Source organism: Oryx dammah, unplaced genomic scaffold, assembly GCF_014754425.2.
Source record: "Oryx dammah isolate SB20612 unplaced genomic scaffold, SCBI_Odam_1.1 HiC_scaffold_14, whole genome shotgun sequence".
Classification (NCBI taxonomy): Eukaryota; Metazoa; Chordata; class Mammalia; order Artiodactyla; family Bovidae; genus Oryx; species Oryx dammah.
In genome coordinates this window covers 29453388-29481139 of record NW_024070198.1, presented here as the reverse complement: position 1 = coordinate 29481139, position 27752 = coordinate 29453388, and the positions used below count along the sequence as shown (strand labels likewise).

At 37.8% G+C, this 27752-nt stretch overlaps 1 protein-coding gene and 1 pseudogene across 8 annotated transcripts in view; one reads left to right on the top strand and one right to left on the bottom strand.

The window, feature by feature from the left end:
* ADD3 (adducin 3) overlaps positions 1-27752 on the bottom strand; it is a 129083-nt gene that overhangs the window by 87337 nt on the left and 13994 nt on the right. The gene's annotated exons all lie outside the window — the stretch shown is intronic.
* On the top strand, positions 20973-21319 carry LOC120873504 (annotated as a pseudogene).

Sequence of the window (27752 nt, the reverse complement as noted above, 5' to 3'; positions counted from 1 at the left end):
TAATCCTTTGAAGGCCTCAGTTCAGTTCAGTCGCTCAGTTGTGTCCAACTCTTTGTGACCCCCATGGACTGCAGCATGCCAGGCTTCCCTGTCCATCACCAACTCCCATAGCCTGCTCAAACTCATGTCCATCGAATCGGTGATGCCATCCAACCATTTCATCCTTCTCCTGCCTTCACTCTTTCCCAGCATCAGGGTCTTTTCCAATGAATCAGTTCTTTACATCAGGTGGCCAAAGTACTGGAGTTTCAGCTTCAGCATCAGTCCTTCCAGCGAATATTCAGGACTGATTTCCTTCAGGATTGACTTCTTGGATCTCCTTGCAGTCCGAAGGACTCTCAAGAGTCTTCTCTAACAAGTCAGTTCAAAAGCATCAATTCTTTGGCCTGAACAGAACAAAAGGTGGAGGAAGGAGGAACTCGCTTTTAAGCCATTCTGCCTTACTGTTTGAGCTGGGACATCTCATCTCCTGCTCTCAGACTGAGATTTACACCATGAGCTCCCCTGAGCATTTAAACACATTACTGACTGGAGATATATTAATGCTACTGGTGTTAGTTTCTACAAAAATCCCCCGATCAATAATGTGTTAAAAGTAAAAATTAACTTATTTTTAAAATAACTATACTTCAAGAACACTGCTCCTGCTGTAAGACTCTATTCCTGTATCTATGACTGTTTCTGTTTTGCTCATTTGTTTTTTTAGATTCCAAATATAAGTGAGATCACTGGCATTTGTCTTTCTCTATCTAACTTCTTTCACTTAGGATAATATCTTCTAGGTCCATTCATAGTCTTACAAAGGTAAGAGTTCATCCTTTTATATGGCTGAGTAATACTCCATTATATAAACATTATATATTACATATATAATGCATGAATATTATACGTGATGTGAACTCACTGAAAAAGACCTTGATGCTAGGAAAGACTGAGGGCAGGAGGAGAAGGGGGTGACAGAGGATGAGATGGTTGGATGGAATCATCGACTCAATGGACCTGAGTTTGAGCAAACTCTGGGAGATAGTGAAGGACAGGAAAGCCTGGAGTGCTATAGTTCCTGGGGTCGCAAAGAGTCAGGCAAGACTGAGCAACTGAACAAAAAATGTATAAGATATATAAACATATATAATTTTATATAATAATTTAGTCATGTTATATATAATGACATACATATCAATTTATCAATCACATCTTCTTTATCTATTCATCTATTGATGGGTACTTAGGCTGCATCTATACTGGCTACTGTAAACAATGCTTCAATGAATATAGGGCTGTATATATATTTTGAATTAGTGTTTTGTCTTTGGGTAAACACCCAAAATTCCACTGTCTTTAAGAAGACAAATACTTCATCTTAGTAGAATTTGTCACACATGGATAAACCTTAAGGCACATTGTAAATATTAGAATCATACTGGATCTCAGCACATAAAACAAACAAAAGGAACAAATTGTCCTGCATTATGACAGTATTTCAGTTTTCTTCTCTTTTCCAATTTTAAGCCAATATTTTCAAACCAGTACTTTATAATGCTTCATCAAGCACTATATATATGAAGTTCCAGAAACAAAAACATCGAAATATACAATTCTTACTGTCAAGGAGCCAATGACCTAATAGGCCGGAAGACACAATAATACAGTGATTAAATTCTCACATAATGTCTCACATAGGATACTCATACCTATGAAGTCTAATTAATGCAACCGTAAGTTTTCTTTTTCTACTAAGTATTTAGCGAATTTTCTTATAAAAGATTCGAAAGAATATCATCCCTGATTCTCTTTCCAAATACAAAAAAATCAATCCTTCTTTGAACTACCACAGTCATTGATGTGTACCTCTTCACCACTTTATACATACAAGTATACAGCATGTTCTCTTGAAGCAATTTGATATTCCTTAAGGAAAGGATCTATTTCTGGTTTATCTTTGCATCCTTTATCTTGTTTAATAACAGCAAGGATTAAAATATTTATCAAATGAAGAATTTAGAACCCCATGAAGTAATTTGAAAATAACATCTTAGTTTCAAGGGATTAATGTAGCTTTAAAAAATTCCCAGTCTGTCTTGAGAGAACTTATTCAGTGGAAAAATGTGGCTTCCAATGGTGATTTTTTTTTCTCCTCAAAGAAAGATAGGTTCTTTTCACCATGTTATTCTTCCCAAGCTATTCATCCTTTGTTGAAACATAAGAATTAAAAATTGGACTGAGTAATTCAACCATAAAAATAGAGTAACAGCAAATCAGTAAGTAAAATATCTGGAAATATCCAGATAGAACTTATATAGTAAAGGTAGAAAGTCGTAAGAACCACCCATGGAATTCTCCAGGCCAAAATACTGGAGTGGGTAGCCTTTCCCTTCTCCAGGGGATTTTCCCAACTCAGGGATCGAACCGGGGTCTCCCGTATTGCAGGCGGATTCTTTACCAGCTGAGCCATAAGGGAAGCCTAAGAATACTGGGGTAGGTAGCCTATCCCTTCTCCAGGGGATCTTCCCGACCCAGGAATCGAATCGGGGTCTCCTGCATTGCAGGCAGATTCTTTACCAACTGAGCTATTAGGGAAGCACCAAGGAAAGACTAGCTATACTTTAAAAATAGAATTGTTAGCAAATACTAAGGTGGGAATCAATTTCTTTACATGATAATGTTAAGAGCTTTCTCTGAAAACATTATTCGGATACACCTGAAAATAAATTCTACTTCTTTCAAAAATATACATGCCTGGATTTGAAAAGTTTCTATTATATGATTTTAAAATACCAAAAACCTTGATGAATATACTAATCTTATTTTATTAGAGCTTAAAGTTTATTTCAGGAAAAAAATTCATATGGCTTTAAGGACTAAGACAATCTCAAGTAAAGTTGCAGTTACTACCAGAGCAGAAAGAAATGTTCACCTGTAAAGAGCAAGCAGGTTGACTAAGAACTGAACTGGCCTAACAACCATACAGACCAAGGTCTCCAGCACAATTGAAATGCAAACAAAATCACTGTGTCCTCCCTAGGCTGTTCCACAGCCTGGAAATAAGTTTTTTAAATCAACATTCTTGACCACTGAACCAGGATTAATCATTACTGGCCCAGTGCATGCAATTTGCCAAAAAGCTGAAATACATAACGATTCATGAAAAACAAAATAAAAGGTAACCCATTAAAATTCTAAAGTGAAAAAACATGCATTCTACTTTTTCTCAAAGTTTTAAATATTAATTTAGATCAAAATTAATTTAAATTTTCTTTGACAGGTATTTATTTTTAGACAAAGAACAAAATCAAATTTTTTCACCATTAGTGGAAACCTTCTTATGAAATAACTAGATGATGGAAACTGTTGAAGAAGTACTTATTTGTAATTACCAGGATAATTAGATTTGGTTCCTGAGTTTAAGATGTGAAAAACTTGATGGAAAAAAGTAGCAGACACAATCAGCTATGAGTAAGATTATTAGTATCATATAATAAAGCTAAAGCTAAACTAAAATCCATATTATATGTAATTCCAGAATATTCTCTGATTAAAAATAGCATTAATTGAAATAAATTATTTTTTCTCTTTTAAAAGTACGAGGCTTTTTGGAAAAATATCTGTAGGCTTATTTCTCACATAGGATTGTTCTTATAGGATTATTTTATTTAAAGAAATTTTTTCTAGTTCACCTATCATACACTCCTAAACATTTCCAAATCACTTGGGCAAGACTGAACTTGACAAACATGTTGTCATAAATAAGCAAAACACTTGTCTACTCGTCAAACCTCCTGAAGGCCTGGGCTCTCTGTAACCTCCTGGCTGTCTTCCCCACCACTGCCCTCACTGCCCTCCTCCTGAGAAGACAATATAGAATGTTAGTATAAAACAGGCTTCCTTGGTGGCTGAGACAGTGAAGAATTCACCTGCAATGAGGGAGACTTGCGTTCGATCTCTGGGTTGGGAGGATCCGCTGGAGGAGGGCATTGCAACCCACTCCAGTATTCTTGCCTGGAGAATTCCCATGGACAGAGAAGCCTGGTGGGCTATATACAGTCCATGGGGTCACAGAGTCGGACACGACTGAGCAACTAAGCACACAGCACACTTCAATATAGTTGTGTTTTAAATCACCTTATTCTTCTTAATATGGTTTCTAGTTTTCCCCCAGAGAAGTAACTGTTTTCTAATTATGACAAGCTCTGATATAAGCAATAATAATGCCTTTAAGACACAACATTATTTGAGAACAACTACAGAATTCCTTACCTACAATTATCTAATCACAAAGTATATTTTCAAAGAATGAGGACTCCTTTTACAACATATAAAGTCATAAAATCTTCCAGAAGATTTTTCTAAGATAAGGAATTTAATGCAGGACTCATGGATTCCAAGAGCTTCTTGGAATGAATAACTTCAGAAAAATTAATTTGGATTCCCTCAAATCAAATACAAAAATTATATGTATTCTTTTCTGGGGAGAGTCCATAGCTTTCGTCAGATACTCAAAACGGCCTGTGACCCCAGAAGAGGTTAGGACGTGACCTAACTAGATTGCGAGTTGTAAGTATGGTTTCTTTGGCACATGCCTGTCATTGTGAGGTTATCTATTACATGTAGCTTCTTGCTGATTTAAAATTCTCACGTTTGCAAAATATTTGCTTCTTGAAATATATAATGGAACAGACCTAAAATATCTTTATATTAACATAACTCATTTACTTGCCATTTCTTGTATGACAGAATCAGAGCAATGAATTTGCCCATAATTCTGAGCACACAAGTGGAAATGTGCTATGCATGTGAACATTACACATAACCCTGCAGAAAAAAAAAAACCTTGAGAACCGCTGATCTGAAACAACCTCCTTATTTTAATGATGAAGAAACAGCCTCAGAGATTTGAAGTGATTTCTTCAAAGTCACAGAGGAGTTCTAGTACTTCTATCTATGTAATCTCAAGCAGGGCTGGGATTAGAATGGATCCCTATTTTTTTGATCTGGATTGTAACTATAAAAAGAATTGTCTTATACCTTGGTATCTGACAAAGTTTCAGCTTTGGCATACTTCTTTCACTCTGCACATTCACCTTGGACAACCTCATCTGCCTCCCATAACCTCAACTATCACCCTCCTCTCCCATTTACAAATCTGTATTTCCAGTCCTGTCAAACTCCTTGTGCTTTATACAAAATGTTCAGTTGCCCACTTGATATCTCCTACTGCTGTCCAAGTCTCAACTTTCACATGCTGAAAAATCAAACTCATATTTCCCACACATCCCTCTATAGAAATAGATGAGATCTTCATCACAGCTTTCTTTCTCTATGCCAGAAACCCAGGAGTTTCTTGAACTGGACCTTTACCTCCTACATCAGGGTTAATAACCAACTCCTTCTGATTGTACCATTTTTCCTCTCAGGACTCTTCCTCTCTATCCCTGAGACTACTAATTCATTTCAGACGCTTATTCTCTCTCTCCTGGAATACTACAACAATCTCTCTGCCTTCAATCTTTCATCTTTCAATCTACTTTTAATATTGTTGCCAAAATGAGATTTTTTAAAACCAATCTGACCCCATCACTCTTTTTCCCATAAATTCTTCAATGGCTCCCCCATTTCCCAAAGAATGAAGTCTAAATTCCCTCACATGGAAATTTTACCATGATAAAATCTTTACTATAAATTACTACTGCAATGAAATAGAGTACTTAAACCTGCAATAACAACTATGGATAACCATTAAAAATATTACTATAAAGTATGTGTGCATGCTCAGTTATGTCTGACTTTGAGACCCCATGGACTGTAGCCCACCAGGCTTCTCTGTCCATTGAATTTTCTAGGAAGGAATACTGGAGTGGGTTACCATTTCGTACTCTAGGGGCTCTTCCTAACCCAGAAATTGAACCTGAGTCTCCTGCACTGGCAGGCAGATTCTTTACCACTGCGCCATCTTTACAACCAGATATACACATATATACATCTATCTATCTCACATCTCCTGTGTCCATTCATCTGCTGACGGACATTTAGGTTGTTTCCATGTCTTGGCTATTATAAATAGTGCTGCTGTGAACAAAGGGGTCCATGTACCTTTTGGAATTAGTTTTGTGTGGGTATACATCCAAGAGTGGGATTGTTGGATTATATGGTTAACTCTATTCTCAGTTTTTTCAAGGAACCTCCACACTCTTTTCATAGTGGCTACACCAATTTACATTCCCACCAATGGTGCAGAAGGGTTTCTTTTTCTCCACACTCTCTCCAGCAGTTATTATTTGAAGACCTGTTGATGATGGCAATTCTGGCTGATGTGAGGTGATACTTCATTGTAGTTTTGATTTGCATTTTTCTAATAATTAGCAATGTGGAGCATCTTTTCATGTGCCTGTTGGCCATCTGTATGCCTTCTGTGGAGAAATGTCTATTTAAGTCTTCTGCCCATTTTTTTGAGTGGGGTTATTTGTTTTACTGTACACATGTATCAATTAGTACATGTATTAATTGGTTTTGGATGTGGGCTATATATTCTGCCAGTGTGAATTTGTTCAACTATGTTTCAGGTAACCTGGCCCATTAATCACCTCTCAATCTTGGCAAATGTTTTACATGATCTACCTTCACCAGGTAGAGAAAAAAAGCTACATCACTTTTCTTTCACCGAGTGTATTCTCATCCAAACCTCACTTAAACAAGCATTGCTGGCAATGTCTAACATCTCCTTATAAGATAAAGGTCGGAAATCTGTGGAAACATTAACTTCCCTAATGATTTACCTAAGACACCATTGGTATTCGTTGTGGGCAGCCTCTAAGATGGCCCCCTGTGAGGCCAACCTCCTGGTATTCACACTCTTGTGAAGTCCACTCCCACACTGTATTGTGACTGCCAGCTGCAAAAGATTCAAGATCTAGTGCAGGATCTGAAGACCTGGGGGAAGGAGCCATTATTTGGATGGGCCTGGATCTAAAAACCACCCCTCTCCCATTTACACTGAAGGTCACATAGTGAAAAGTAAACCGCTACATTAAGTCACTGAATTCTGAAGCTCCAATGCTTTGGCCACCTAATGCAAAGAGCCAACTCATTAGAAAAACCCCTGACGCTGGGAAAGACTGAAGGCAGGAGGAGAAGGGGGTGACAGAGGATGAGATGGTTGGATGGCATCACTGACTCAATGGACATGAGTTTAAGCAAGCTCTGGGAGATAGTTAAGGACAGGGAAGCCTGGCGTGCTGTAGTCCATGGGGTCACAAAGAGTCAGACATGACTGAGCGACTGAACAACAACAAAATACCAAAGTGACTGTAATGTATTAGGTGCTCTCTGGGGGATGATTAATTCTTGGTTTTTATTTACTAACGTGTATCTATACTTCCTAAACATCTTATAATGGGCTTATACGATTCTTACAGTCAGAAACAAACATTTTTAAAAAATGAAACACACACATGCACACAGTATATGCCACGAAATGGCAGTAATTTATTTGGATTTACACAGACTTTTAAGTCACCAAAAACATTACAATTTCAAAAATAAATATTGTGTGCCATTAATTTTTAAGAAGTTGAACTATGTGGCTAGTTACTACCCCAATGTGCCACGAAATTTCCCTTCGTGCCAGTGTCAAAGAATAGCAAGAGCCCTGAGGCAAGACAGAACCAGTGGTCAAGTGACCTGTAAATGGCTGGCGCTGTGACCTTGGGCAAGTCTGGGAAAAGTTCCCTTTTTACCATGTCAAATGAGAAAGGTGGACTAGATGACCTCTAACGTTTATGAACAGCTCATACAAGTAGCATTTTCTCACTTTTTTATTATGATGTACCCAGTGCTCCTATAACTGTCCATCCTCCAGAAACCCACCTGCTCATTCTCAGAACTCAGTACCTGGCTATTTCTGGAAAGGAAGAAAGCACTAGTCTGATTAGCCACAGGCCAGGAAGGGACTGAGATAACAAAAGAACAGTTCCTTGAAGAGGGATAGTCTGATACTCTTCATCTAACTTCTAACTCCAGCAGGCTAGTCGTGACACTACTTTTGACTGCTAGGCAGTAATCTGCACATCCTGCTGTGACACAGTATCCTCCTGTCCTAAAATGCCAGCATGAAATGAGAAGATCACATATATGACAGTACCCCAGAGAGTGGGAATCATCTGTTTGAAATAAATGGTAACTAGATTTGTGGTGGTGATCAATTCGTAGTATATACAGATGTCAAATTATGTCATACACCCTAAATATATAACAAAAAAAAAAAAAAAAAATACAGGTTTCTCTGGAAAGGACAAGGAGTAATGAGTTGAAGCCACACAGGTGATCTGAAGCTGCTCGCGAATCTCGTGAAGTCCATGGTAGAAGTTAAGAATGACGAGACTGTCCCTGAAGCTTAATGCCTGGGCATGGCAGTGGAAGCTAAGGCCCCAGTGTGGGTGCTACACAGAGTCCTTCCCTAGCAATGGAGGAAACATCAATCTCCTTGGACACACTCAGTGGCAACTCCCTAACAAGTCATTACCACAGCTCGATGGAATTACCTTTTGGTTGCACACACAGTGATGCTTCCAAGCATGGCCCAACCCTGAAGGCTGAACAGCATCCACTTCTGTGTCAACCACCTCACAGACCTAGAAGCTGTGACCTACCTCTCAACAACTAACTTTTTCGCTTTTTCTCAAGTGGGGGTAAAGCATCTTAAGCCACAAAGAACTCTGTTGATGCTGCATACACATGACTCAGGAAGGCTACTTACATGACTTCTGCCTAAAGACTTTCTGGTAGAGTCTACACTGAGGAGCAGGCAGAGCCTTCGAGTTAAGAAAGGACACAGGAGTTTTAACCTTCCCCTGAAATAAAGGGTCTGACTCCATTTTTGATATCTGACTTATTTTTCTCCCAGTTTTATTGAGGTATAATTGTTATTTAAAAACTGCACATAATGAATGAATTAGGTGAGTTTGGATGTATGCATATACTCATTTTACCAGCACCACAATCCAGGTAATAAACACATCCAGTACCTAAAAAAAAAAAACAAAAAAACCTAAACAAGACAACTTTAAAAGATGTATTTTCTAAATTATGAAAGGGGATGTTTACGTGAGAAATATCAAAGCTTGGAGAAGGTATAAAGAATTCCAAGACTGGTAAAAATACTGTACAATTATAAACTGACTCCACTGTATAAAACTGTCTCACTGTAGATTGTTTTAAAAAATGAAGGAAACCAATGTAGTAAAAGCTAGTAAGAAAAGAAGGCTTCTGGAATAGTTCCATAACAGAAGATGGCTGGCTTTTGATGGGGACAGTGGGTGGCCTGAGGGAGGAAAAGGGATGAAAGGAAAAGAAAGATTCAAAAAGATTCCCTAGTCTAGAAAAAAATAACAGTGGTTCTCAAATCTGGTCTCAGAACAGCAGCATCACCTGAAAATGTGTTAGAAATGCAAATTATTGGGCGTTACTCCAAACTGCTGAATCAGAAAGTGTGGGGGTGTGGCCCAGCAAGCTATGGTTTAACAAGCCCACCAGCTGCTTCCAATGCAGGCTAACATCTGAGAACCACTAGTCAAAAAGGCTTTACAGTATCACTGGTGGTAAGAGAGTGAGTCCCTCTCCAGGTAGCTAGGATGGTTAACTCCACAAGTGAGTCTCTCTTTTAGTCAGCTTGTCTAGTTTGGCTTGAAGTTTTTCAATACCGTTTCTGTTGCTGAGCAGTTCCTTTCTGGTATAGTTAGTTATCACTCTAATCTTTTGGCTTTCTCACCAAGCAGTATCTTATGGATGAAAGGAAACTGTGGATAAGACAACTAATTACCTTATGTTCCACAAGAGAGCTAGTTTAAAGATCTTGTACTAACATAATACTAAAGGGAAACTTTTTTATATTTCAGTAAAAGAATCTCTCCCTCAATTCCATTTGGGGTTTGATGGTCTAGTCATAAATGCCATTTTTAGTTATTCAGCAAATGGCAAGCCAAAGCTAACAGATACATGGTCTTCCAAATACAACTGAAAATAAAATACTGCCTCATGGTTTGGTTTGGTGGTTAATGGTAAGAGCTATTTCTTTTCTTGTAGGAGGTTATATTTATACATTACATATTCCAAAACCTGAAACATGGCTGCCTAAGCTTTTTTGGTTTAATTTAATGTATGCACCAGCTCACACTGGGAAGCTTGAATATATTTAGTATTTTCTATTACTCACAATATGACACAAATTTCCAGTTTTCCAACCTGGGGATGATTCAAGATCCACATTTAGCTGGAACATTTTTAAAAATTCTCAGATGTCATTTAAGAAATTCATGAAAAGCAAAAAATGCTTAAAATCCCTGATGCATATTCTGGTTAGAGAATATAAATAGTAGGCTTTGAAATAGTGGGTAATTTGTTTATTCTTAGCGTGTCATTGTCTAGATTGACAGTCTCAAAACTTCATTTCATAGAACTAATTACATGGCAGTATCTTGGGTTACTGAAATCTTTGGTTCTCCTCCCAGTTCAAATAAAAATAATTACAGACTGGTCTGTTGTTTAATCGCTAAGTTGTGTCCGACTCTTTGCAGCCCCATGGACTGTAGCCTGCCAAGCTCCTCTGTCCATGGGACTTCCCAGGCAAGAATACTCGAGTGGGTTGCCATTTCCTTCTCCAAGGGATCTTTCTGACCCAGGGATCGAACCCACATCTCCTGCACTGCAGGTGGATTCTTTACCACTGAGTCACCAGTAAAGCCCAGAGACTACTTTAATTGCTACTAAAACATCTCTTTACCTAATAGTTGAATTTAAGACAATTATATTTTATTTTATTCTTGAAAAAAATATATAATTGGAAAATAGCATGTTAAATTATCTGGCCTACCAAAAGTATATGTAAATTTTAAAGTATAAGAAAAATTGTATTTATAAAAAACATCCAAATGCCCCCAAAAGATAATGTCAACATCAATGTAAAGACATACCACATATATAAAATTACAAAATTTCTATGTAAAGTTGTCTTATAAGATCATTTTAAAACAAAAGTTTTAAGCACAACCATGTCTCCCCTAGGCTAAGATATCAGTAACTGCCAAATATAATTTTAAAAAAGGGGAATAATCACAAAAACAAGCTCTGAGATCTGCTAATATATAATTTAAGGCATTATTTCCCCCCAGTATAGTCTATAAAACAAGAGTTCCCTGGGATATAATACATTTTACTACAGAGACTGCTTTCCCTGGTCTATGTGACATATTCAATTTGCAATATAGACTTTTTTAAAAAGGTAATCCCAGTACTTAGCAATACCTCTCAGTCTTGGCTTATGCTAATATGCATTATGAGCCTTTAAGAGAGACTGAAGAAAACAGTTTCCCAAACATATTTGGAACTACTTTTCCTGGGAAATCTTTTAGAAGTAACGATCTACAGAGCATGCTGTGGGAAATGCTACTCTGTGGCATGAGGTTTCTAACATGATCATGAAAGTGTATATTAACACTTATGCGCAGGGTAACTTTGGAGTTTAAAAGGATCCATATTAGTTCTTCAGGTCTAATCCCCATCTACAGTGTTTGAATTCCTTTTCATTTACAGCAAGTGATCTTTGACTAAGCCTCTCTACCAGTTCACCTTTTAAGCAGCGTATTAGTGTAGAGCTTATTCTGCACTAGGCAGAAAGTTAGCTGCCTACAGTTTCTAGGGTTAACCCATCTGCACTTCAGGATCTTTCCTGTTCATAGAGATTAAGGAGGAAACAAGATATGATCCTAAGAACTCAAAATAGAAATGAAAAACAAATGAATACAATACAATGAACTTATTGTTCCTGCTATTATTCACAAAAATGCATGAAGTATTTGCACTACATATATTACATGTTTATACTATATACATTCAATAGAGCACATGAGACTTTTAAAATTAAAAATTTACTTATTTTTAAAGTAACTATACTTCAAGAACACTGCTCCCGCTATGAAATTCCATTCCCCAGAAATGGGCTCATCTGATTAGCACAACTGGATGCCAGCTGGATGGATCTCAAGTAAAGTTCAAACTGGCATTTGGCAAAACATCCCTGTACCCAGCATTTTACATGGAATACAAATTAAAGATGCATTCTGGGATTGCCCTGAGAACCAAAAAACTGCATGGCAACATGAATATATTCAATAGATATCCTCTTTATGCTAAATTTGCAAGATGAGCAGTTTAAATAATACTTCAAATTCTGTGCTTGAATTCTGCTTACATTCATTCTGTGTAAGTCTGTTGGTGTCTAACACTGGATTAAGAAAGACTGCCATCTGGCAGTTACAGCAACCCTTTATTAACGTAATCAGAAGTTGAAGACCATGAGCCTCAAAGAAATGCAAACCAGGTTTATTACTATATCAAAATCCTTTTTTTTTTTTTAAGTCATTGCATTGGGCTTTTCACTTAAAGAGAACATTGTGTGTGGTTGCACACTCATGCATTATATAATCGACCTACAAAAGTCAAGTTTTTAAAGGGGTTAAAAGGATGAATGATTGAATTAAATAAGCAATTAGGTCTACATTCCCTTCACCCACAAGGCTGCCACTGTCCTTTTTATAAAGCCTAGGGATGACAGCCAAATTAGTCTGACTTGCTGGCCATTTAACTCTAACTTCCCTTAATCATGTGAGTGTTCTTGGGTACACATTTTTTCCTATCAATGGTGTTTCAGGTAAGCAACACTTCAGATGCAGAGTAAACAACAGTATAAAAACACTAATAACGTGAATACAGCACATGAGCCTATCTAAAGTGTTTTCAAAATCATCATGATCTTATTAAAACATGAAGGTAAAGTCAGAGAGGGAGAAACACAATGATTATCTCAGATTCTGTAGTTTCCTAGGGTTACACGGTTAGGGATGGTAGAGCTGGGAGAACTGAATCTACATCACCTAGTTAAAAATTTCGTTTTCTTTCTAGTATATCAGTTTCTTCCCTGAAATAACAGTATCTTATATTTACATGGCTTCTAGTATTATGTATATAATGTGTATACATGAATAAAAGGGCTTTGCATTTTGAACTTGTCCAAACCTCCCTGTAGCCCACCTCCAGTCTAGTTTCACTCCTTGAACCTCTCTGATCTTCCTTTTCTCCCCTTATTTTTTTCAAAGTCACTACCACTTGCTTGAGCCAAGTGAAGGCAGCAGAGTAAATGCCACATCCAGCCTTCCAGAGCATTCATGGATTATGACTACATCTACTCCAATTTATAGACAAACAGGCCAACACATGGACTATTTCTCTCTTGTTCTCATTCTTCATGCAATAATGTCAAGGACACAGCCAGCTCAATACGCTTATTCTACCCCATTATTTCATTTCAACCCCCTTTATTAAAAGAAAAAAAACAAAAAACCTTTATTAAAAACAGAAACAAAAACCCTTCCTTATATGGCCAGTCTCTGAAGTCTAAGATTTGATAGCCCTGGAATTCAGAGAAATTCTCCCCTTGTGTCTCTTCCTGAAGGCATCTGAAACATTCTTTGTTGATTGATTTTCAAGGTGGAAGCGATGCTTTCCCAGGAGGCCTCAAGATTATCTATCCTGCTCCACAGGCTGTCAATAAACTTAAGCCTCTCCATTAAAGTCTGGGCTACTGCTAGGTACTAGACAGGGAAGGAAGGTAACCTGGAGTGAGGAGCACTGAGGTCATTCACCAAGACAAAGGAAACCAAAGATCAGTCAACACTATTTGGCCAGAGACCCCTTCATATTGAACATTCTTTTTCAGACTTAAGTACAGACACACAGTTAATGGAAAACATGAGTAGAGCATAATAAAGGAGAAAGAACAATGGCTCTGGGATTAGAGAGATTTGGGACGGAATTTTTATTTTGCCACATAGCTGCCACTAGCGGAGAAGGCAGTGGCAGCCCACTCCAGCACTCCTGCCTGGAAAATCCCATGGACGGAGGAGCCTGGAAGGCTGCAGTCCATGGGGTCGCTGAGTGTTGGACACGACTGAGTGACTTCGCTTTTTCACTTTCATGCACTGGAGAAGGAAATGGCAAGCCACTCCAGTGTTCTTGCCTGGAGAATCCCAGGGACGAGGGAGCCTGGTGGGCTGCCATCTATAGGATCACACAGAGTCGGACACGACTGAAGTGACTTAGCGGCAGCAGAAGCAGCAGCTAACCCAGGGCAAAGAACAATGTACACGGATCTCTTTTGGCATTTGTAATATCGATCTTGAAGAACTGACGGGAGGATTCAAGATTTTATATAAAGTATCTAGCACACTATCTGATACATGGCAGGTACCCAATATATGGTACTTATAAATCTATCTTTTTAATCACTTAGCTTCAAGAAATTTCCTAAAGGAAATCAGTCCTGAATATTCACTGGAAGGACCGAAGCTGAAGCTCCAATCCTTTGGCCACCTGATGTGAAGAACTGACTCGCTGGAAAAGACCCTGATGCTGGGAAAGACTGAAGGCAGGAGGAGAAGGGGATGACAGGATGAGATGGTTGGATGGCATCACTGACTCAATGAACATGAATTTGAGTAAACTCTGGGAGTTGGTGATGGGCAGGAAGGCTTGGCAGTCCACGGGGTCGCAAAGAGTCGGACACGACTGAACAACTGAACTGAACTGAGCTTCAAGAAGCTGGTCAGGAACTAGCAATCATTTGGTGTGGTGGGCAGAGCAACTCTCTCACTGGGAGAGTTAGAGAAGAAGTGGGGAGAGAGTGGCTGCTTGTGGACAATGGCTCTTAGAACAGCACGTAATAGGAAGTGGCCCAGCCAACTCAGCCGAAAGAGCTGTCGCTGATGCGGCCTGAGGGGGCATTTCCCTGAACATCTGCAAGCTCCCAACAGTAAGAACACAATGTAAACTCTTACAACAGCATTGTCCAATAGAAATAAAATGTGAGCCACAACTGCTTTTATATTTTCCAGCAGTCACATTAAAAATGTAAAAAGAAACAGGTGAAATTAATTTTAACAATATATTTTATTTAATTCAATATATCAAAATATCATCATTTCAACATGTAATAAATATTAAAAATTGAGTTCCTTTACAGTCTTTTTCTTGTGCAAAGTCTCAGAAATCTAGCATGTATTTTTCACTTAACAATACATCTCAATTAAGTCTTAGTTACATTTCAAGCAGTCAGTAGCTATACACAGCTACTGCCTGAGTTACTGGGCAGTGGGGCTCTATAATCCTGACCCCAAGGCTGGGCCCAGTCCAAAGACTCTACCTTTTAAAACTCATTCTTCACCATCCCACTGTGTGCATGCATGCCAGGTCACTTTAGTCGTGACCAACTCTTTGCGATCCCATGAACTCTAACTTCCAGGCTCCTCTGTCCATGGGATTCTTCAGGCAAGAATACTGGAGTGGGTTGCCATGCCCTCCTCCAGGGGACCTTCCTGACCTAGGGACTGAACCCCCACCTCTTATGTCTCCTTTACTGGCAGGCAGGTTCTTTACCATTAGCACCACCTGGGAAGCCCCACTATCCCACTAGGGACCTTGAAAGCCTTGTTATTAAAAACCTCACTTTTAAAATGTAAACATCTCTGGAAAAGCGGTAAACTAATCAACTAACATTTCAACAGAGATTATCTGAGACAAGTTAGCACCTGGAAAGTCAAGAAAGCAAAAAAGAGGTGCTGAGAAGGGAATCTTAAGGAAACCAAGAACATATTTCGCCCAGTTCACAGGTCAGCCTAGATTTAGGCCACTGAATACATCTCACAAATCTTTTCTAGGTGGCCGAGCCCTAGATTACTCTTATTACATCAAAAGCTCACACAATCAGTTATGACCAACATCTATATATGTAACAAGTAACACCTGTAGGGAGCTGTAAGCAATGGATAGAGGAAGGCCAATCACGTCAATTAACACCATTTCTTGATCGCCAATTAGCACCGTGTATTTCAATCAGGTCAGTACCTTCAAAATTCCATAAACTTGAAAGAACTTTCAATAAGACGATCTCTGTACAGGGACACTAGAATAATGTAAAAGTCTGGACAATTTGAAAAGCTGGTAACTATAAGAATCTCAGGTATCAGTGTTAGGAATCCATGCATTTGGACAATTATGCCTTTGTTTGTTAAAGTTCATCTATAACTGTAAACAACTTTCAATCAGGTAAGAAAATATGTCATATGGTTTGCTCTTTTACAATTCAAAAAGTACTTTCAAAGTATGTAAAATGCAACCAGATGCTATTGGCAAAGAACTGACTCTTTAGATGTGACCAATTTCCAAGAACATTATCAGCAATGTGGCCTACACATTGGGTGCATACAAAGCTTTGAAAAGTTCATATCTAATATAATCATCTATTCAAAACACTCCACGCTTTCCCACATTTCAGTGGTGTTTCAAATTTATAAATAAATTTCTCAAAATGCGTAGAAAATCAGAAATACACGTATAATTGAAACCTCCCTCCTTCCAAATAGATTCAGAACATGCTACCCGGCTAATGACACTGAAAGTCCCCTTTCTATCTAAAAACACAAATTGATGGTAATGTCTGAGAAAGAACAATAGGTCACTTGCATTGTAACGTAAAGCTTAGTCACCAAGTGACAGCTTTCCTTTAATTTAGAAGAGATTTCCTTAGTTCCAGCTACTACACAAGTTTAAATCATCAGTATACTATTACTCTGAAGACTAGCCTTCTGTAGATGCAAAACGTATTTAAATTCCAAGTTGCAATAACCCTTGTGATAAAACTTAAACAAACGGATGATACATTTCTACCATATCTAGAAAAAGATAAAAAGAGGTATTTTAATAATTGATAGTTTTCTCTTAAATAATTAGAAACATCTGCAGGTGCTATTTTTACTGATTACTGAAATAAAACTGATACTATTCATTTATATTTCATGTGTGAAATCAGGATAAAAATACCCATCTCTTGAGTTGCAATGAAGATTAAACAAGGTAACACATGTGAAGTGTGTACCTATGAGTTTCTCAGTAAATTTGTGTTAAGTGATTGTTGCTTGCTTAGGAATGTGGAGGATGAACTATTTCACATTATTACTTTGTGAACCTTCCAGATAATGGTCCTAAATTAAAATCTCAATCACAATGCTTAGGGACTAGTTTGTTCTGGACAAACACTGAATCCTAGTCAGTTTAGTAAATGGATAGGTTTCTTGACTATATTACATTTACTTTAAGTATACCTCCTCCTCCTTATTCCTCTCACAAGCAAGGATTTAGGAGTGGGCGATGTAAGCAAGCAACAATCACTTAACACAAATTTACTGAGCAACTCATAGGTACACACTTCACATGTGTTACCTTGTTTAATCTTCATTGCAACTCAAGAGATGGGTATTTTTATCCTGATTTCACACATGAATAAAGTAAAAAGGCTCAGAGAAGTGAAGTAACTTGCTCAAGGACAGCAGGTTTCTGTTCAATTTGTGCTACCCAGTGCTGACCCTTCCTTTTGGATCCCAGCTCTCTTCACTTGCCCACAACCAACTGAACTCACCCTCTAAAGTTCTCATTCAGTTATACTGACCGTTCTTTAGCAATACTACTTTTTGGTTATCACATTATAAAGGCAAAAAATGATCAAAACAAATATGATTGAGAACTTTCTGTTAGAGAAGATCATACACACAGATAGATGGCAAAATTTTAGCCCCCCTGGAATAAATTTCTAGTGGAAGAATCTGCAACACTGATATGGGACAAAAGAGAAAGATGTTCTAGAGCTATGCTGTCCAATTTGGTAGCCAACAGCCACATGTGACTGCGAGTACCTGAAATGTGGCTACTGTGAACTGAGAGGTACTACAGTGTAAAATATACACAGGATTTCAAAGACTTGGTATACAAAAAAAGAGCAAAATATTTCATTATTTTTTCACTGAATCAATACTTCAATGAATCAACAATTCATTAATACTGATTACATGTTGAAAGGTATTTTTAAACTGTGTTCAATAAAATTCACATGTTTCTTTGTAGTTTTTTCAATATGGATAGTAGAAAATTTTAAACTACACTTGTATTTTGAGGAAGGAAACAGCATTAGCCTAGGGCCTCCATATGAGGCTTTAAATCAAACTTTGTACAAAAGCCATTCTTGAACAGAAGGCCCAAACTCTTATATTAAACTCTTAAAAGAAAAAGTAGTAGGCTAACAAAACACTTTGGGGAAACCTATATAATTAATTATTCTGATCATAAATGGTAAATAATTGTCAATTGTTATAGTAAGAAGCCAAACATGTAGCCTTCTCATCCACGCTCCTCCAAAATCTAAAAAGCCATCATTCCAACTTTTGGTTTCATATACATCTGTGAACACATTTGTCTTTATTGCTTAAGACTTGTGCAAATATTAGGGTCTTCCCTCTGAATGACCATTCTAAGTGCAGTAGATCACACAAGATAACAGGAGTCAAAATACACCCACCTACAAGTCACTGCTTCCAATACATCCGACACTCTTTTGTATGCTTAATCATTTGGTTATTTCCCATTAAAGGAGCCAAGGAATTTCAGGTAATTGAAGTTTCTATTTAAAAGGCATTTTATCTTCTATAGACCAAAATCTCAGGGGAAAGCACCAATAGAAGCTTTTTTTTAAAAAATCATAATTAAAAGAGATATGACATGGTTTTCATAATAATTGATCTATAAAGTTTTGGGGGTATTTTGGCTGTGTGGCATGTAGGATACTAGTCCCCTGACCAGGAATGGAACCTGTACCTGCAATTCCTAGGCCTATAGTTACCATGAAACACTGCTAGTGCCCAAGTGGTTTAAATCAACTTAATAAAACACTGAACTCAAAGTTCTCCAGTAAGTATTTTGTTGCTGTTGTTTAGTTGCTAAGTTGTGTCGGACTCTTTGAGACCCTGAGAACTGCAGGCTCCCCTGGCCTTCACTGTCTCCCAGAGTTTGCTCAGATTCATGTCCAAGTACTTTGACTTTGTATCTATTCCTTAAAACTGATTTAAAAATAGATCAAAATACATCTTTTACATTCACAGTAAAATCAAAAGCAATTCTATTTTATTTATTCCCCCCACCATAAGAATGAATTTTTTCAGTTGCTCAGAAGGATGTATTATAGAAGACCATACGAAGTATTTTGAAAAAAAACAAAAAGCCAGTTATCTTTTTAAAATTTTAACTGGAGGATAACTGCTTTACAATGTTGTGTTGGTTTCAGCCATAAAACAACACAAATCAGCCATAAGTGTGTGTGTTTGTGTGTATGTGTGTGTGTGTATATATATCCCTTCCCTCCCAACCCATCTAGGTGCCAGGCTAGGCTTCCTGTGTTATACAGCAGCTTCCCACTAGCTATTTTCACACATAGACTTGGTTATCTTAATGCCCACTAAAACTGTTGTCATGAAATCAAATGTCGCAGCAAAACACTGGAAAAAAAAAATCTGACAATCCATTCAAAGTCCTTGTATGATGCAATAAATGGTGACTAAAAACCTTATTTGATAAAGACTTTAATCACAAAATTATACTATAACATCAACATTTCTAATACGTCCAACTTCTTCCTTCACTGTGTGTTATGTAAGGCACTATGCCTTATGTGCCACTTAGTTGAAAATAATAGGAAATTGAGGCCAGAAGTTCTATAACCTACTTTTCATTGGAGGATGGAACTGTTTCTCATTTAAATATGTTCTTTTCCAAAAGAAAAAAAAAGTCAAGGCAGCCAAATACATCCAGTTTGAATTTTCAATATAATGTTCCTAAACATGTCAGAAACATTTACCATGTACATGACTTGTTTCAGTGGGGAGCACGCTTAAACAGGAACAATATACAGAAGGTCAGCAAAGCTTTTTGTTAAGATAACAAGAAAGTTCATGACAAAGTCCAGATTTTTAGAAAAAAGCTTTACAAAATACTCCCCAATTCATTAAGAGATTAAAACAGACAGGTACCAACTCTTTCTTGAAAAGCAGCTTCAAATCCCTAAGAGACAAAGGTCTCCCATCCTAAGGCTAAGTGGAATTCTGGTGAACCCCCTCACCCCAGAATTGCATGAATGGGTTAAGATGGCTGAGAATGTAATAAAGTAGAAAAAGCTCTGGCCTGAGAGTCAGAGATATCAGTTTTGAGTCTAGATCAGCCATTTTGAAGATGTCACTTCATTTAATCAAACAAGGTCATTGATCCATAAAAATGAAGCAAAGGTTTCCAAAATTCTGCAGGTCTAGATTTCATCCTCCTCCTCAGTCTACCAAGCTCTGCTCCTCCAAATGTTAAAGAGAACAGAGAATTCACACTTTGACTCATAATAGAAGGTCTGAATGATTCAACAAAGGCAGAGTTTTAGCATCCAGTGATTTGTGCAAACCTGTGGAGTCTCTGTATCTATTACTGGGAAACTTCCTTTTTATTAGGTCATGGGGCAGAGGTTGGCTAGCACCAGTTTGCTGATCTCTGCCTTTCCCATAATTAACAACCTCCCTCTTCCATCCACTAAAATATAATTTGCACAGCTGAGGGGTGAGGCCTCTTTTAATTATAATGAGGCTATATAATTCTTCACTTTGAAATATGTATCAAAGGCCACAGGTTCTGTGACCCTTGTCTCAATCTTTCAGGGTCCTGAATGTCAATCATAGTCTTTGCTGCATAATACAGACCTGTATAGGCATTTCAAATTACAATCTTGATTAGGAATAGGAATAGTAGATCTTTGTATCACCCGAAATTTTGATCTTAATTTTTTTGATCCAGGAAGATACGAGGGGAATGGGAAGTTATTGTTGAATGGGTATCGGATTTCAGAGTTACATGATGAAAAGAGTTCTGGAAATGGATGTTGGTGATGGTTACCCAACATTATGAATGTATTTAATACCACTGAACTGTACACTTAAAAATGGTGAATTTTATATTGTGTACTTTACCACAATAAAAAGTACTGGAAGACAGCAGATACCCAGGACTCCAAGATGGCATCACTTGCATCAGTAAAGAAGAAACTCATGAAGGTTAAAACAGGGGAGCTGCCAATCTGGATATGAGATAGGATTTTGCCCCTAAAGGCACTGCTGGAGTGTTTCAAAGAGGTTACTAGTGGTATGACAAGTATGTCTACGTGAAGAAAGGAAGCACTGCTGGGGTTTCTACTGTGCTGGTACCTTACAAACTTTTCAACTATGGCCTTTCTTAGAAGGAACTCAAACATGAGCAGCTAAGCAAGTACCACTGGAGAGGGCCCAGTGCAGGGGACACACTCTGCTTCCCTGACCATGACCTTTGCCCAACACTCCTGCCTGAGGAACGTTATCACTGCTGAATATCCTAATTTGCAACAATGAACAATAAGAGATAACAAGTACAAAAATGAAAAAATACACTGGAAAACTTTTTTAAAGGACCCCTCCACGTATACACAAATATGAGACTATTACTTACAGTATCTGCATAGGAATGATGTTCTATTAAATACCGTCCAAAGAATAAAAGAAACCAAGTCTAGTATCGAAAAGTTTTGAGTCAGGTAATCCCAAGGCTTGGGAGGAAAATCTTATGACTTGGTGGGTAGCCAAAGGCAGAATCAACAAAATACTGCCAAGTACTAAAAAATTAAAAGTCAAGCTTTAGAAGCAGTCCAGTCCAGCTGGCCTAACAGGGCAGATACATACATGGGAAAGGCTGACCATTTTTTCCCCTCCCTACTTGAGGATGTTTTCCATGGGAGCACTTCTCAGTTGGAATTTGCTTTGCTTGCATGTATCATTTCATAAAAGTTACCTGTCATTGCCTAGGGTAAAATATGAGTGAAAGATGATTACAATGACCACCTACCACTTTCCATAGCTTTGTCTGAAGGGGAGGGGAAGCTAGGAAAGCACACTCTTTAATTAAGAGACAATGAATCTAGAAAACACACCAAGGAAAAGAATAGGGCTGGCTATTTCCTCAGATTGTTTTGAGCCTAAAATTGTATTTTATGCAGCAATCTTATACAGCAATTTATCTACCAGGTGTAGGTAGGCAAAGTCTTGATTCAGAAATTTTAAAATAAACAGTGAAAAATATCTCTAGAATAATACACAAGAAAGAGAGAGAGTAGAGTAGTTCAGGGATGGGGTGACAACTTACTTTTCACTGTATACTCTTTTGCGCCTTTTGGATCTTGCTTCATGATCTCATATTTCATACTCAAAAGTTAATTTCAAATATTTTAAAATGAAGTTGATTTTATAAAAATGTGACTCAAACAGTAATAAGTTTACCTTAGAAATCAAGTTAACAAAATCTTTCTTGCTTTAAAAAAAGAAAAATCACTGCAAGTGCCTTTATATTTCTGATTTTTAAACTTTTATTGTATTGTATGTCCATAAAGTATTTTTAATTTTATTGAGTTGCTTTTGAATACGTTATTTTAAACATTTAACACTTAGAATTTTTAAGCACGAAAGCAAGTTATACATTACACTAATTCAGTAGTCAGTTCTGTCAAATTTGGTATTTTCTTCTACCCATTTATAAAATCACTGTGTCCTAATATAACACGCTCTTTGCACATCTTTTATTAAAGGGAGCTACAAACAAGAATGGTCAGTTGTGCCTGTAAATAAGCGATGAAAAACATCAGAGGAGCCAAATCTTGTTTCACTAAGCAAAAATGCAAAAAAAAGTCTTCCTGGGTTGGATTTGCCACTACATTTACACAGAAAAAAAACAAATGATTTTGCAAGCTGCTTTTGACATTTCTAATTGTTTCTTACAGGTGTTTACCATGTGTTATTTTATAAGTTACAAGATAAACCACTAAATGAAATAAGGGGGAAATTCAAGATGGCACAATGACTTCCTGTAATGACAGCATACAGTACTTGATATTGCAATGCCCAATGCCACTTTCAGTTCTTTCTTTTTTATTATTCCACTACACAGAAGTATAAAATGAAACACAAAAGCACAGCATAGGAAGGCAGTTTCATTTGGAAACAAAAATACTATTCTTTTGCCAAAATGATGATTATTCAACCATTTCCAAATGCACAAATGAAAACATCGCCAAAGACTGGGAAATTAACTAATCACTGACATGCACTGAAAATTAAAGAAGATTATGAAACAGTCACATTTCCAAAGTCTTTTATGTATAGTAAGGACAAGATACATTCAAGCCTTGCTGAATCTACCTAAATTCTAGCTTAACAAGTGTATTTTCCCTCTGTCATAAATCAGAGTATCAGAAATGGAGTAAAATACAACATTTAAATTTCTACACCTGGTGATCAAATGTTCCCTCAACATCCTTATAGGTCAGCAAGTTGTATGGATTTCTGTGTCCAAAATGTCCCATTCCTCCCTTTCTATTTCAAAGCCACTGCCTTAGTTCATTTGCTTGTCTCTAAATGCCTTTTAACTTGTCTCTCTGCCAACATTCTATCACCCCATTCTTCACAACACCAAATCTCAGACACATCTGATTATGCCTCTCATTAGCTAAAATAAGTGCCACAGAATAAAACCTTAATTTCTTAAAATAGCACCCAAGGCCTTCATGACCTAATGCTCTCCATCTTATCTTTCCTGTTTTCTCTTCCACCACATCCATCCACAGACCCACATGCCCATGGCATAGCCTATTATTTCAGTCAGTAATTTACTCTCGTCTTCAACATTTAAGAGATCTTCTAAAGCTCAACTCAAATGTCATCTCCTCTGTGAATTGTTGCTCTCCATTGGGATAAACATTTCCCTTTTCTGTGCCCATCTGCACTTCCAATAAATGTTGCGATAGCACTGCTCTCAGGCAGGTGTTGGAGTCAGTTACATAAGAATCTATTTTCCCCACTATAGCTCTTGTCTGGTTCACGTATGCTTTCCTTAAGATGCTGAAAACGTAAGCCACCAAAAATATTATTCTAATAGAGGAATATATGAATACATATATTGTTGCTTTTGTTTAGAACTAAGTCATTCGTGTGTGACTCTTGAGACATGGTTGTAGTCTGCCAGGCTCCTCTGTCCATGGGATTTCCCGGGCAAGAACAGTGGAATGAGTTGCCATTTCCTGCTCCAGGGAGATCCCAACCCAGGAATCAAACCTTAGTCTTCTGCATTGGCAGGCAGATTCTTTACCGCTGAGCCACCAGGAAAGGTCATGAAAATATATATGTGTATATGTATGTTGCTAATAAATTAGGGGGTGAATTTTATGGTATGTGAATTATATCTTAATTTAAAAAAAACATTAGGGTGGGTGGTACATGAAAGTTAAAGAAGACAATCCTTTCATGTACTTCCTCAACAGGCAACTCTTTGATGGTAATAATAATTTTAAGAAGGTAAATATCTTGGGTTGGCTAAAAAAATTACTGGGAATTGAGTTTGCCATACTTTCAATTATAGGTATGGAGAAAAAAATAAGCCATCTTACTGACTTAAGACCTAATAAAGTTATTTATAAATGAGTTCCTGCTTTCTGAAGCCCACAAAACTGATTATTACAGAGCCTTCTTTTGCTTATCTAGGTCATCTCCATGAAACTGGGCATTTAAAAACATTTAGATTCATCCATGACTTGCCAAAGACAGGATCACAAACTGCTTCCTGATTTCCACCTCAATGATCTAAGTATTTTCACTCTGCCTCTTTAAGCAAACCAAGCTAAACCAAGTTTAGCATGATAATTCCTGCTTCATCAACTGGGGAAACTAGTTTGATTTTGGAAGTTAAGATCTATGTAAGTCTTTTTCAGTTATTCTTGTGTACATATGAATGCGCACTTGTTTCCTGGTATCTTTCTTCAAAAATAGAGATATTTCACACAACATAATATAAATTATTACTGCAAAAGGGACAATCTGCTGTTGTCGTTGTGCAGTCTGTAAGTTGTGTCCAACTCTTTGCAATCTCATGGACGTAGCCTGCCAGGCTCCTCTGCCCATGGAATTCTCCAGGCAAAAATACTGGAGTAGGTTGCCATTTTCTCCTCCAGGGGATCTTCCCGACCCAGGGATCGAACCTGGGTCTCTGGAGTCTCCTGCATTAGCCAGGGAATTTTTTACTACTGAGCCACCTGGGAAGCCCCTCACACACCATAAAATTCACTATTTTTCAAACTGCACGATTCAGTGGTTTTTAGCATATTCATAATGTTGTGCAATCATCAACACTCTGATCTAGAACTTTTTCATCACCCCAAAGGGAAACCCAGTACCCATTAAGCAAATACTCGCTATTTCCCTTATTCTCATCTCCTGGCAACCACTAATCAATTTGCTTTCAGTCACCATGGATATGCCTATTTTGCGCATTTCACACCAAATGGAACCATACAATATGTGGCATTTTTGTGTCTGGATTCTTTCACTTAGCATAACGTTTTCAAGGTTCACCTATGTAGTAAACAGATTTCATTCCCTTTTATGACCAAATAATATTCCTTTGTGTGGATGTACCATGTTTATCTAGCCATTAATCAGCTGACAGATATTTAGGCTGTTTCCGCTTCTTGGCTATTATGAGTTAACGCTGCCATGAACATCAGTGTACAAGTTTTTGTGGGAACATGTGTTTTCAATTAAGTATATAATGTAGGAAGAGAACCGCTGGGATATAATGGAACCTATATGTTACTATTTTTAACCATTAAACCATATGAACTTTTGGAGGAATAAACTGTTCATTTTACATTCACATACATGTTTTTAAGGGCGGTAACAACAGTTTTTATTTTCTCATTTTGTTTATAAGTAAATTGTTCTATCCTGGAGGAAAAGATTTCCTTTGGGATTCAGGGTCCTTAGAGCAAAGCCAAGGTTTTACAAGACAGATTCAGTTCAGTTCAGTCGCTCAGTCGTGTCTGACTCTTTGCGACCCCATGAATCACAGCACGCCAGGCTTCCCTGTCCATCACCAACTCCCGGAGTTTACTCAAACTCATGTCCATCAAATGGGTGATGCTATCCAGCCATCTCATCCTCTGTCGTCCCCTTTTTCTCCTGCCCCCAATCCCTCCCAGCATCAGGGTCATTTCCAATGAGTCAACTCTTCGCATGAGGTGGCCAAAGTACTGGAGTTTCAGTCCTTCCAATGAATAATCAGGACTGATCTCCTTTAGAATGGACTGGTTGGATCTCCTTGCAGACCAAGGGACTCTCAAGAGTCTTCTCCAACAACACAGTTCAGAAGCATCAATTCTTCAGTGCTCGGCTTTCTTCACAGTCCAACTCTCACATCCATACATGACCACTGAAAAAACCATAGCCTTAACTAGACGGACCTTAGTTGGCAAAGTAATGTCTCTGCTTTTCAATATGCTACCTAGGTTGGTCAAAACTTTCCTTCCAAGGAGTAAGCGTCTTTTAATTTCATGGCTGCAGTCACCATCTGCAGTGATTTTGGAGCCCCCCAAAATAAAGTCTGACACTGTTTCCACTGCTTCTCCATCTATTTCCCATGAAGTGATGGGACCAGATGCCATGATCTTCTTTTTCTGAATGTTAAGCTTTAAGCCAACTTTTTCACTCTCCTCTTTCACTTTCATCAAGAGGCTTTTTAGTTCCTCTTCACTGTCATCTGCATATCTGAGGTTCTTGATATTTCTCCCGGCAATCTTGATTCCAGCTTGTGTTTCTTCCAGTCCAGCGTGTCTCATGATGTACTCTGCATATAAGTTAAATAAGCAGGGTGACAATATGCAGCCCTGACGTATTCTTTTCCCGATTTGGAACCAGTCTGTTTTTCCATGTCCAGTTCTAACTGTAGCTTCCTGACCTGCATAAAGGTTTCTCAAGAGGCAGGTCAGGTGGTCTGGTATTCCCATCTCTTTCAGAATTGTCCACAGTTTATTGTGATCCACACAGTCAAAGGCTTTGGCATAGTCAATAAAGCAGAAATAGATGTTTTTCTGGAACTCTCTTGCTTTTTCCATGATCCACCAGATGTTGGCAATTTGATCTCTGGTTCTTCTGCCTTTTCTAAAACCAGCTTGAACATCAGGAAGTTCACGGTTCACATACTGCTGAAGCCTGGCTTGGACAATTTTGAGCACTACTTTACTAGCGTGTGAGATGAGTGCAATTTATGTGGTAGTTTGAGAATTCTTTGGCATTGCCTTTCTTTGGGATTGGAATGAAAACTGACCTTTTCCAGTCCTGTGGCCACTGCTGAGTTTTCCAAATTTGCTGGCATATTGAGTGCAGCACTTTCACAGCATCATCTTTCAGGATTTGAAATAGCTCAACCGATTAAACCCCTTCAAAGAATAAAGATGTATAACAACACATCAAACCCTTACTACAGCAAAGTCTAGTCATCAAAGGGATTAAATATCCAAATATTTTAAATAAAAGAGGAAAATAACTCCTAATTTTATACAGTCAGTCAATAACTATGCACTGATCTCCATTCACAGACTCTTCTACTCCAACATCTCTCAGACATTTCAAACTTCCTATGTCTCTAACTAAATTTCTACTCTTTTCTACTCCCCCAAATTATTCCTCCTGGCCAAAATTATTCCTCCTGCAAACTTCTGCCTACATCCCAAACCCTGGTGTCAAGTTTGACTTCTTTCTCTCACGTATACTCCACATCCCAGTCAGCAAACCCTATTGGTTCTATTGTCTAAATAGTATATTCAGAATCCACTCAAATCTCACCACCTCTACCAGAGCAATTTCTTACCAACATTATCGTACCACTATGATCAACTGTCAAAACACAACCAAAATAATCCTTGTAAAATATATGTCAGATTATGT